This window comes from Camelus ferus, chromosome X (assembly GCF_009834535.1).
Source record: "Camelus ferus isolate YT-003-E chromosome X, BCGSAC_Cfer_1.0, whole genome shotgun sequence".
Taxonomy (NCBI): Eukaryota; Metazoa; Chordata; class Mammalia; order Artiodactyla; family Camelidae; genus Camelus; species Camelus ferus.
Window position 1 is genome coordinate 89,052,545 of NC_045732.1, and position 13,027 is coordinate 89,065,571.

At 46.3% G+C, this 13,027-nt stretch overlaps 2 long non-coding RNA genes across 4 annotated transcripts in view; one reads left to right on the plus strand and one right to left on the minus strand.

Moving 5' to 3' along the window:
* Positions 1-1,777: 1,777 nt before the first annotated feature.
* Positions 1,778-5,177, plus strand: LOC106730981. Its single transcript, XR_004318008.1, has 3 exons — positions 1,778-1,936; positions 3,744-3,823; positions 4,517-5,177. It is a non-coding gene; the product is annotated as an uncharacterized LOC106730981 (long non-coding RNA).
* A 4,135-nt stretch (positions 5,178-9,312) lies between these two features.
* The window catches only part of LOC106730982, a 20,533-nt gene continuing 16,818 nt past the window's right edge, over positions 9,313-13,027 (minus strand). For 2 of the 3 annotated variants that reach the window (XR_001367426.2, XR_004317831.1), the window contains exon 4: positions 12,648-12,996. This is a non-coding gene — a long non-coding RNA (uncharacterized LOC106730982). Of the gene's footprint in view, positions 10,363-10,848; positions 10,912-12,647; positions 12,997-13,027 lie in introns of those variants that run through there. The other variant, XR_004317832.1, reaches the window with a different exon arrangement.

Consider the following 13,027-nt stretch of genomic DNA (forward strand, 5'->3'; position numbering starts at 1 on the left):
CTCTTCTGAAGTGACAAGACGCCTCTTTGTAACCTTTTTTCGTAAGTAAATTTCAGTCTAAGGGGAAATCCATAAACTGGGGGAGCGAGGTGGTTTTTTAGGAATGTAAGTCGTTGTACTGTCACTAGGAGAGAAGAAAGGGATTAAATGAAAAGTACAAAATGAATTCGATTCTAGTGAGTTTGCAGGGCAATCTGGAAGGGACCTTCGCCTTTGACACCGTTGCTATTTCCAATGAACTTTTGTTTTTCTAAGTAGTCAAGTAAGGAAATATTAAATTAGGGGCGACTTTAACGTCTGATGTGATGATTCACATATTTGTGTAGAACATACTTAAATGGGAGAAGATTGTGGAGTTTTAAGGTATAACTGTGCATTTGCTAAACATGTTCTTTTTTTTTTTTTTCTTTTTAAGGGCAACCAAGGACGTTTTTCTACACTAATCCCAAAAGTCAAAGTTGTTTGTAAAAACATAGCCAAAACAAGATGGAATTTAGAGACACTTAAATGTATGTCCCAGTTTAGGGAGTGGAGTTATTACTAATTCAGTTTATGGTGACATAAGTAGTGCACTTGGTAACACTGGATCTCAGTCTGGGGTTAGGAATTTTGCCCTTAGTCTCATTAAATACTCTGCACATCTTTTTAACTAATAAACAAGACACAATATCCATTGTACTGGCTTTGAAAAATCGATATAAATTTTAAATGAACCGAAACACTTAGCAGACCTGGATAGTTTGAGTGTCTATTACTTGTATTAAAAGGTATTTTAATTTTCAAAACCATTCAAGCTTTGTACTGGTCTTGTTTTAACTTTTAGGTTTGTGATTGAGGGTTACAGGGTATTTTCTTCTATGCTTAATTGACTGTTTTCGTTTAAACAGTGTGGGGAAGGAGGCATGTAACTTATTGCTAATGTGTGTCCATTTAAAAAAAAAGTGGTATCTAATGGGTTAATCATTAAGGAGTATGCACAATGCCGGCCATTTCAGGACGAGGGTTTCTTTGGAACTGCTTGAGACAGGAAGGAGTGATTTGACATCAAGTATTTAAACTTTTTGATTTATGTTTTGATAGGTGACATTGAAAGTTATAAAGTATTTATAAATAAGTTTGAGTAATGTTTCATATGTAAACACCCAGATATTTCATCCCGGGACAGTTCTCTCTCATTCTTTAATACCTTTAAAAAAGCTTTAAAGCAGGACATTTGCTCTAAGAGTGAAACACTGGAGAGTTAAAGAGGACATCTGATGCTTGTATGGATGGATCTATATTTCCCAGCCATCATAAGTGTTAAAATCAGCTGAAGCTGCCAGAGACATTTTAGTGATCTTTAAGTCAATAAACGAAAAGTTATTTTTTTAAATGGGGACATTGAGTGAGACTTACGATTTATAGCAGGTATGAGGAAGAAGTTTCACTAAGACTTTGAAGCTGGCAAGAGTGATCCAAACGGCCTCAATTTATTTTATCTTATTATTCTTACTTTCAGACGTAAGATTCTTTTCCACCCTAATTCCTCCCTCTCACCCCTCTGCTTTTCACCACCACACTTCCCCAAGATTCATGCTCTGGGAGGGGGAGGGGAATTGAGTCACGTTCTTCACTCCACCTGCCGATCCTGGAAATCAAACGAAGTTCCAAAAACTTGGTCGATTTGGAACGACGTTTTACTTGATTCTTCACCATTGGGCGGGGTGGGATGGGGCTACCTTTCCAGTCACCTTGTCTTTCTCCACCTGCAGGCACCCCAAAGCAACCCCCTTCGTTAACTCCGAGGGGATGCAGCAGCAATTCATGTTTTGAAGTGCTTTAAACGGTTCAAAACGTGAGGCGCTGCTATACCCCCTCGAGAGGAAGTTGGAAGAGGGAGTTCTGCTGGACGTGCGTTCCTAAGGGGCGCTGGCTGCCAAGGAGAGCTCTGGAGCAGGTAGGTGGGCAGTGGCTTGCGTCTCTTCCTCTTCCCTGTGCGCCCTTCCCCGCCTAAGAGGTACCGCCATAGTCGGGGGAGGGCGCCACGGCTCCCCGGGGGCTGGGGGGAGGGGGTAGGGGTTGCACCGCAGAGGAGGGACGCGGCGCCCCGCACTCAGCCGTGCCCTAGCAGCGGGAACAGTACTGCAGTGGGCGATTGGTGCTCTGGAGTATTGCTTCTGCTGCCCGGGCAAGGCTGGGACTCCCGCACGGGCCCACCCACCAGGTAAGTCCTAGTGCAGCACCTGCAGAGTCCGCCCCAGCAGCGAGAACTGGGCCAGGCACGTTTGTGCCCTGTCCACCGTTTGCACGTCTTTGAATATGTAAAGAGTCAGAAAAGATACTATATTTTAGCACTCCTTTCCCTGCCCGGGTAAGATTTAAACGAGAAAAAAAAAAATCCCTCCTGATCACCTAGAATATCACCCACATGACAAAAACGAAGACAGACTACATTCAAGCCCCAACAACTAAGTGGTGGTGGTGGGCTATTGGAAAAAGAGTAAGGGGAGGCCGGAAGGTGACCCGCCGTGTCCAGTCCCCAGGCCGCTATCGGGCTCCTGGTAAAGGGCTCCCATCCTGCTTGTGGAAAGAACGTTGGAGTCTAGGAAAGATGAAAGTTTCTGGCCCTTCTCGACACCCTCCCCACTGTCCCCCTAGCTGTGTTGAGGGGAGTTTCCCTCGAGATTCGTTGGGGCCTTGCCACGGCCAGTGAATCCCAGGGGGCAGTGAATCCCAGGCGGTGTGGAAAGGCGCTGACCTGCCAGATCTGAGGCCCGCAGGGAGCGCGGGGACCCGGGGGGGGGGGGGGGGCTTCAGAATGAGGCTCTGCGTTTCAAGCTGCTTCTTGCCCTATCTTCCCAAATCTTATCCCAGAATTCCACCCCGGAGGCGCTGCCCCAAGGCCACTTCTGTCGCCCAGGGGCCTCACACAAGGTATTGCCCCACAGGCGGGGCGCTGGCTTGACAGTTCCTGAGAAAATGGCAGCACCATCATGCCTCCAAAACTCTGGGCATCATTGCTAATTAGTGCTGCAGGTCTGTCAACCTGGAAAGCCACCTCCATCCCTCACTGGGGGCCCCGAGTCGGCTAGGAGCGTGACAGCAGGCCTAGATAAGAGAGGGCTCCTTCTCTAGCTGAGGTCTCTGCGGGTGAAAATCACTTTAGATTTTTGGTTTGACCCAGAGCCTGGGCAGGTCAAGGACTATTGGCCAAGAGGATAGGAGGTGTGGAATCCTTTCCACGCTGTCATCCTAAAAGAAACCAAATACAAGAAAACCCCTCTGATCTGGATGGGCTGCCTTGAAATGGTCGGGAACCAGGAGTGGGATCCCCAGATGAGGTTGGGCTTAGGGAGCCCAGGGTCCCAAGCAGTGCAGAGCGGGGACTCAGGCTCTGGCCACCCCGACGCGTGCTCTCCCAGACTCTTGCGCCCCGGCGGGCGCGGGCGCGGGCAGGTCGGACCCTCGGGCTCCCGGGGCTGGGGGGGGGGGGGGGCGCCGTCACCCCGCTGCCTGGGGTCGGCCGGCTCCCCTTGGCCTCCGCAGCCCTGACCCAGCCTCGATCCCGAGAGTTGAGATCTGGCTCCCGGCTGGCCTGGGGCCCCTCAGGCCCGCAATCTCTAGACCCGAACGGCGAACAGGTTCCCACACCCACGCTGGCTTTGCACTTGGGGTGCGGGGAGGCACCTCGAGGCTCCCCTCCTGCCTCTCATCAGCTCCCCTTCTCCCTTTCTCCCCACTCTGGACGGGTCCCCTCGAGCCAGAAGGAGGCCCCGCAGCAGCTGGCGCCCACCCTCCGAGAGGACCACGCCAGCACCATCCGGCTCCCTCCAGCAGGACCCAGGTGAGCGAGTGGGCAGTCTAAGGGCGAGGGGCAGAGGGCGGGAGCTGGGTTCCTGACTGGGGGGTGTGGCCTTCCAGATGCACTGCGGCCCTTGGCCCCGGGACCCCAAAATGCCTGGAGTTTGAGGGCGTCCATGCAGCCCTCTGACTGCGTAGTGCCCTTTTCTGATTTAAAACATTCACCTTGCATTATTATTCACACGATCGAAGTTGCAGTGTGCCTAGATTTTCCTCCAAGGACAAAAATGTGAATAAAGCAATATTTTAGCCAAAGAGTTCCGTGTCAATTAAGAAGATGGCAATTCGTTCCAGACTATAAATTCTCTTTAACAACTCTCTCTAAGGTATTCTTTCAAATTGTTTTTCAACATTGCTAAATGTGCATCATAATGTGCGGGAGACTCGTGTAAAATGAATCAATTTATAGTCGGCCGATTAATTGACCCAACGTTGCCACCTTCAAGGAGGCACCTTTCCATTGTTCTCTCATTTCCCCCAACACATGTTACTTGTTAGGAAGCTGCGTGTTCACAGCATTGTATTCAGTTTATTAGACAGATGTGGCCCTTAAACCAGGAAAAGTTGAGTCAAGTTCTAAATTTCAATTCCACATGTCTATAAGTTGTGGGACAAGATATATAGGGTCCTTTTATAATCTAGAATTGAACATAATTTTAAAATATTTTAATCACAGGATTTTTTGAAGGTATCCAGCTTCTCCAGTTAGCAGTACTGATTTTTTTCCCCCCAACAAAGGAACACTACATCAACACCCTTGGCCGGGATCTGGACACAGAAGACTCCTGTTTCAAGAAAACACAATCATCTCTCAAATCCTGTAATTTATATGCATTTTAAACTCACTAGGTATTAAAAACCACCCAAGTGTCCCACAACATGGGGTATAATATAATCAATCACTCAGTGTAATATTATACATCCTTTAAAAATGTTATTGGAAAATGTTTTATGATCTGTAAGTCGAAATAACCCTCTCCCACCCTTCCTCTCTCCCTGCTGCTCCCTTATACCCACACTTCTTTGTTCCAATTGGCATGTAAACTTGCTTTTCCCGCCAAATGAGTCAGTCATGATGGGAGCGTCAATTGATTTGAACAGATGTGTGTCAATATTACTTGGAAAACTAGATGCCAATAACCAGGGCCACAAAAAAAAAAAGCAGTGGTTGCAACTCTGTAAAAATTTATACGCGCATACAGACAAGCACTATAGTGGAACTCCAAACAGGAAACTAGTTGGATATACTCTAGTGCTGGGAGAGTAAATGACTGTAAGATGCTTTTGATTTCCATTAATATGGGCAACTGTCCAATTAAAAAAAGACCTACTAAGGACTCTGAAGTGCAAATTATTTTGCTGATTGTTTAAAAAAGAAAAACGCCATACCTATCAAATCATCAAGGCAGATGGGGCAGCCGGGGACAGAGTTTGTTCCCTGATCCTGGACTGTCAGGCTCAGAGCAACACTTGGAGAAAAAGTCACCCTACACAGGTGGGGGTTAACTTCTAGGTAGCTTTCCTGAGAGATGGCACAAGATAAAAATAAAAGTAAATCCAAAAAACATTTTTTTGAAGATCAATAAAAGTTAATGGATAGGAATTAAAAACGAGAGTCGGGCGCTATATCCAAGTTGGCATAAAGTTTTAGAGCTGTTTTCCCATCAGCCTACGGTGTAACTTGTCCTCATAACCCTAGAACTTGAGATATGCATTTATATTTAGAATGATTACGTTACTCTTAAAGGAAAAACAATATATGCACCAATTATAGCAAATGCGTATCTCCCTGCCACCCTAAACCCCACTCATCCCCACCCATTAGTCACTGCTCAGTAAGTGAACAAAGATCTGCTAGCTCTTTCAGAACATTTCACCTATCTGCAGCTTTTACCTCCCTCCCCCGCTCCATGGCTGATCTCTGGCTAGTTGAGAAAGGCTTGGACCCCTGTGGGGATAGTAAATTGAGCCATTAGGGAGGAACCCTGAGAAGACCTCCATTTCCGGTGGCGGCTCAGCTTCGGAGTGCTTCCCTTCCACTAGTGAGCTCTAGAAACTGAGCAGCTCCTGGGAGTTTGGGTGGTGGCCCTGCCCTCCCGGCCTCCGTTAGCCTGGGAGCTGAGAACAGAGCAATGTACTCAAGAGTCCCAATTGCTTTAAAGCATGAGTCTCCCAAAGCAGCTCCCTCACCTGTCCCCCAACCCCACCCCCACCTGCTCTCAAGACCAGACTGTTGTCCCAAGACCAGACTTTTTAAAGTCCTGATCATAAAAATCGCCAACGATCAGAATCAGAATAATCCCAACATATTGCTTTTTGTATCATGCTTTTCCAAATGCTTTCATAGCAAAAACCCTGAGAGATAAATCCCATAAGGCAGTCAAAAACACAATCGCCGACCAGAAAACTGGGGCTTCCGGAGGTTAAGGATTTGTCCAAGGCGAGTCTGGTGCCTCTTCCTCCAGGCTTCGTGTTGTGCTTCTTATATTATTACCTGTTAATCAGAACCAACTACACAGTAGAGACTAGAGCAGGAAATGGAGTTGACTTAGTTTGCTTAGAAAAATTAGAGGTGAAACTGATTTGTCATAAAATGAGCTTTTACCTACACCCTGGACGCTTCCAGAATGGCTCCGGGATGACTAAATAGTGACAGTAAATTACCCAGCTGTGTACACGTGGATGTGCACAAACCAAAAAAAGCATGATTTAAAATCATTTAAAAATCTCTGGCCCATATTTGATACTTTCTATAGATTCAACTAAATTAATTTTAAGGAAAGAGATGAAATGTCCAACCATAGGGGTTAACTTAATTTAGTCACTCACTCAATGAAATCTTTCAACCGTTACAAATAATAAGTTTAAAGACTATGTCAAAGACTATGTCAAAGTTTATGATACCATGTTTTACAAATCAGGAACACATAGTCACTTGGCCACCATGATTGACAAGCAGGTCTGTATAGGAGCAGAAACTGGAAAGAATGTAGAAAACAAACATATTCGTTGCTTAAGGTGATGGGATTCAAGCTAAAGTTTTTTCTCTCTCTGCTTTTCCAGTATGCTTTTTGTTATGCCGTGTTGTTTGTTATGTTGTCAAACATAATTCTCTCAAAAGTCTTCAGGGGTCATGGGTGAGACAGCAATTTTGGGTCCAGGACGCACAGACCTCAGACATCTCGGGGATCATCATGTCACGAGATACCACTGTGCACTTGTGACAGATTGATAACTGAAAGGTCTGGGAGCCGCTCATCTTCACGGCGATACAACTGGTAAGTATTACAAGACCAGCCAATGAAAAGGTCAGAGAAAAGTGGGCCCTAAGCGAGGAAGAAAGTGGTGGCTGTGGCGCAAACAGGGGGATGAGTTGTATTTTAATAGTTTAATGGGAGGTGGGGGTTCAGACTCTGTCTTTAATTATATTTTAAATTTCTTTTTAATGAATTGAAACTTACTTAAGGCATAAGATTTGATATTCATGCTAGAATGTTAAAGAATTTATGCTCAAGCAAACAACCAGAAAAACACGAACTGTGAGCACTGAAGACATCGGGTCATCCTGAGTATGTTATGTCAATGTAAGTGGTCCAGAAAAGACGGGAAACCCCCGTGAACAAAAAGTCACAAAACAAAAATACATGAAAGATGCTCATTTCAGTATTTTTAAGACTAGAAATTAGAAATACCGTGATGACCAACAACAAAGGATTGGGTAAATAAAATATGGTGCCTCTAATAAATGACATGAGAATTGGCTTCTGCTGAAATATTTAGTGATAAAAGAAGCATGCCAATTTTTTTTTTTGCACTGTTCCCATCTGTGCAATCTGAGTATACGGGGAGCATTCGGCATGCAGTTTTGTTTCAATATATAGACACAAGGCTGGGAGGAAATAAAGCAAAACTTTAACAGTGGTTATCTCTGAGTTGCAATATGAAAAGTGATCAAAGAAAGATGCTAAACTATTTTTGCGATGTGTTCCTAATATGTAATATAAATGTATTGGGAACATTTTGCATTCGTAGTTTTGTATCAATAATATGGAAAGAAGGCTAGGAGGAGGGATACCAAAAGTTTATCAAAGAAAGATGCTAAACTATTTTTGCGATGTGTTCCTAATATGCAGTATAAATATATTGGGAGCATTTTGCATGCATGGTTTTGTATCAATATACAGATAAAAGGCTGGCGGGAATAAAGCAAAAATTGTATAATGGTTATCTGTGGGTTGTGATGTGATAAAGTGATAAAAGGAAGGTACAAAATTATTTTTGCAATATGTTCCTGAATATGTAATATAAGTGTATTGGGAACATTTTGCATCCATAGTTTTGTATCAATATTTAGAGAAAAGGCTAGGAAGTAACATACCAAAATTTAGTGGGAGCCTTTTCTGGGTTCTAGTATTATAGATTGTATCTATTCTTCTCTTTATACTTTTATGTATTTTCCAAGTAATACTTGTACAAACAAGATGCATTACTTTTATAGCAATAATAAAACTTATTTTATGTTTTTAGAGTTTGTATTTATTTTATTAAATAATGGGGACTTGGGGATGGGGAAAGACTTTCTATTAGGGCAGCAATGGGCCGAGGATACATTTTCCAACCTGTCTGGGTGAAACCTACACCGCTTGGCTTGGCTCTGTGGTGCAAATGTATGTTATCGTTTGCTCTTGGCAAAAGAAAGAGAAAGTATAATTTAAAAATATAACCATGACAGAGTAATAATAGTAGTATTGCTACACAGACTGCTATCTCCTGTCTAATCAAAGTCAAACTTTAAGAAGTATAGAAAATTGAAACGGTCTGCTTCTCCTCTGGGAGCTATTCAGGACTGCGGGACTTAAATTGCTGACCGGGGCCTCAAGACACGTTGGCCAGTTTGGGACGTGCCTGAGTCAGAAAAACCTCTTACAGAAAGTCTCATCCCACTCGGCTGACTTTTCACAGCTGCAGATAAAGCCCCCTGCATCTCCCCAGCAGCTCTGCTGCCCTCCCAGGCAGCCCTGGTGTTGCAGAACACACGTGCCATCCGAATTTAAGCTTTCCCTGTTCTGTTAAGAGAGGCGGGCATTTGGAGACACACCAGGCTCACAGCCTGACAAGACCCCTACCAAGGGTTGAACGTGCCTCAGTTGCTCTGATTTGAACAGAGACATCATGTTAGAAGAGGACTAGGGTTCCTCCCATCCTCTTAGAAGCGCTCTGGGGAAACTGTTCCCCCCGCCCTCAAAGACTCATTTGCACTCTGTAGCAAGTCCACATTACTAAACATTCATTTCACAATACATCCATCATATATTTAAAGAAAGTAGAAGCTGCACTTGTGAGGCAAAAATAGACTTTGAGAATGTTCTTCCAATTTCTGGGTGCCATGCCCTTATCCTGCTTCAGGACAAATAATCACACAAACAAACATGTCCTTTTGAGAAAATGGGTGTGCCCCTCTTTAATCTTCCATAAGCATTTCTCTCTGCCACATTCTAGCAATCAGAGCACATTTTCGGGGTGCCTAGCTCTGCGCTGTACTTGTGGGAGGAGAAGAGGACAGGAGAGAGGCAGGTGAGCGTGATACTGAACTGCTAACCCCATCCTCTGTCTGCCACCGGGTACAGAGCTGGGGCTTTGACCTTCTGAGCCGGGGCGAACTATACACAGAATCTGCTTTGCTCAGCTGAATTATCCAGGGTCTTCCTTTTGCCTAGGCTAGACGAAGAGTGTGCAATAGGGGAAGGGTGTGGGAGGGCCCTCTTCCTCAATGGAAGGTTTCGGGTCCAGCTGGGAGACAGAGAGAAAGAGAATCCTTAACATAAGCACTGACCATAAATGCTTTTCGTTTATCAGAGAAAAAAAAATGCTCTGGCCCCTGATTTTCTGAACCAATAAAATGTTCTAGAATTTGGCCAGTACAGAGAGTCCCCCTCCTAGTTGGGATTGTGCCAGGAGGGGCTGGGGGCGGGGCGGGGGCAGGCGCAGAAGGAGCTGGGAGCTGCCCTTTGCTAACAGGGTCAGTGCAATCCCTCATTTTACGGAAGAGGAAACCGAGTTGCCGAGAGGAAATAACTTGCAGGGAGGTCGTGCAGAGAGTTGGTGGCAACATTAGAACTTGAATCTTGATCTTCAAGGGCTCTTTCCTCTGTAATACACTGTGTCTACAGGACAGAAAGAGCCACCCAGGAAGATGTTATAAAGGACGTGGGACCCGATGGGAACCACTGAAAGTGGAGGGCAGGGCCGGAAGAGGCAGGGGGGACAGGCGAGGGCCTTCTGGGCAGGGGACAATGGCCAGGCAGGCACAGGCAGGGATGGATGCGGTGTGGCGCTAGGGTAGTCAGGAGGTGGGTCTGGAGAAACTGTTATGGTCAAGTCTAGCTTCTCAGCATGGGCTATGCAGACCCTACAGGGGCTAAGACAGTGTCCCAAGGGTACAAAAAGCCACAGAATACATACGGCACAACTTCCTAGGGCACAGACTTGATTCCAGGGTGAGTCATTTAAAGCACTGATTTTCTGTTAAAACAAAAAGATAAAACTGAGACCTTAAAATCATTTCAAGTTTGTTGCAGGCCCCTGGGGGCTGCCCCATGACTCCCACTCCAGTGTCATTCCGAGGGACGATTTATGCACTCGTCTCTAGACATTTGGCCTTTTGTTTGTTTTTCCTGCCAGTACCAGGGTCCTCGACTTCTGATAACAGCTGCCTTGCTCTTTCCTTTGGTAACTACTGCTCCCCAGTCGGTCACATGATGCTGGAAGGGCTGCCAATCACAGGAAAGTGCTGCAGCCTTCCGCCAGGCACATGACCCAGGTCAGGCCAATCCCGTAGTCTCCCATGCCTCCCTTCCACGGTGACTGCGCTCTAAAAAGCTTATGTGACTCCAGCCTAACCAGTGAGAATACGTCTCTGTTTGGGGGGGTGGGGGTTAAATCCTGGAATGGAGTCTTTCTCCTGCAGTTTCTAAGCTTGGAGCTGTATGTGGCTGTGCCCTCACTCACCCAGCTCTACCACGTCCGTCACCGGGCGGAAATCCATCTTCAGCAGGAGAGAGTAAGAGCAGCCTGCACACAGAAGCACTTGGAAACACAGGAGGGGTGGGGAGGGAAGGAGAGAGAAGGAGGGAGAGAGAGAGAAAGAGAGAGAGAGGCAAATGACTTAGCTTAAGCCTCTGAACCCAGGTCCGGAGCACATATTGCCTGTCTCTATTTTATTTAAGCTGATTTCACTTGATTCATCCACCAAATACTCATAGAGAAGTTTCTAGATGCCAGGCAGCATTCTAGGGTCTGGACTGAGAGCGGTAAACAGTGCTCTCCTGCAGTTTACCTTCTAGACTGAGTTGTGCTTCTCTCACTTGCAACTGAAACAGAGCTGCTTGCCAGATCGGAGAAGAATGTACACTCTACGATAAGGACCAGAGAGAGAAGTCTATACTACAGACAAGGGAGTCTTTGAAATGCCTTGAGCAGAGGACTCACATGATCTTTCACAGACATCAAGATTTAGGGCAGGCCAGGTTCGAGGCAGTGACTAAGACAAGGCTGGAATGGCTGGGACTCTGATTTGCTCCATTGTTTTGATTTGTTTGTTTCAGTTTCTTTGCGGGGGGTGGGATTAGGTTTATTTATTTATTTTTGGAGGAGGTACTGAGGATTGAACCCAGGACCTCGTGCATGCTAAGCATACACTCTTTGCGCTATACCCTCGCCCCTGCTCCATTGTTTTTAATTCGTTTTTTTAATGGAGGTACTGGAGATTGAACCTAGGACCTCGTGCATGCTAAGCATGCTCTCTACTGCTGAGCTATTTCCCTCCCCCAACCCCCTCCGATTTGCTCTATTTTTGAAATACCTCGTGCAGAGGACGTCATACTGGAATCAAGGTTCCTGGGATGAAACTCCACTTAGAAGGAAAATAAAGTGCTTCTAGGAAGTCCTCCAGGTCCAGCTCTTCCGGAGCTCCCACCCCACCCCCAACCGCCCCATTGGTCTTTTGGTTCAGCCGCTCCATTCCCTGCCCTTTGCCCTCAGGCTGCCCCCCAACGTCGTCTGTCTGCAGGTGGAGTGCAGATGCCACTGACCAGAACATGGTAGCTGAAGGGAAGGCCCGTAGGAGCTACTGTCTAGGCTGCCCTCTCCCAGCCCCAACCCACCCACCTAAGACCCATCCTGAGTGCTTCCTTCTCCAGAGGAGTCCCTCAAGTGCCTTCACCATGCAGAACCTTCTTTGAGCGCTTGCCTCACCCATATCCCAGCCCTTGCTCATAGTAAATGTGGATTTTTTCAGTAGGAAGCTGCAGAGGGACCAGAACCAGGCTCCCCTGCACCACTTCCCCCACCGAGCCTAGTCCTGTACCTGACACCGCCTAGGAGGTGCTCCACTCCGGTTGGGTGATGGGGCTGATCATGGAGATGGCTCAGGGGTAAGATGATCTGAAGTCCTTTTCCTGGGACAGTCCTGGTTTAGGCCTATTTTATGGTCATAATTATTAGCAGCATCCTCTCACTCTCAAAAGTGTCCCATGATAAAATATATTGTCACCTACTCAGCTGGAGGTTACAGAAGGGGCTGTTGGTACAGCCAAGTTGAAGTGGCTCCTGATACAGGACAAACTATTTATAAAATCAAACCAGCATTATGTTGCAGTTCTGTGCTCTGTCACTTGGAACTGAATACCCTCCTTGCAGAGCTCTGGAAAGTTTTGCCTGCTTGGCTGCATCTGGTTCTCACACTCTCCCAAACATAAGAAGCATTAAAGCCACAGTGCAGCCCATCACAAGATTCAGGTATTGCCTCTGTTTATTTCCATGGGTATGTACAATAGCGCTTTTATGCCCCACAAAGATTGGAAAGGCACCCAGGCTCGGTCCAGAATCAGAAAGAATTCAAAGGCAATCAGGAAGAAACCGGAAAGTCCAGCAGACCAGGCAAACTGCAGCTTGATGATTCTTTTCAGCTCTTAGCTTGTGAAAGTCTGCCTCCCAGGGGCAACCCGAAGAGAGAAGATACCCTCATCCCATCACCCTCCCGTCTTCCTCTCTGCTTCTGTCTCCCCAGAGTCATGGCTTCATCCTGCCCCTGCTCCTGGCACTCAAATTGGGACATTCCATTTGCTTACGATACTCATATTCTTCGCCGTGGAACACCTGCAAGACAAGCAGTTCTCCCTGTAGTGGA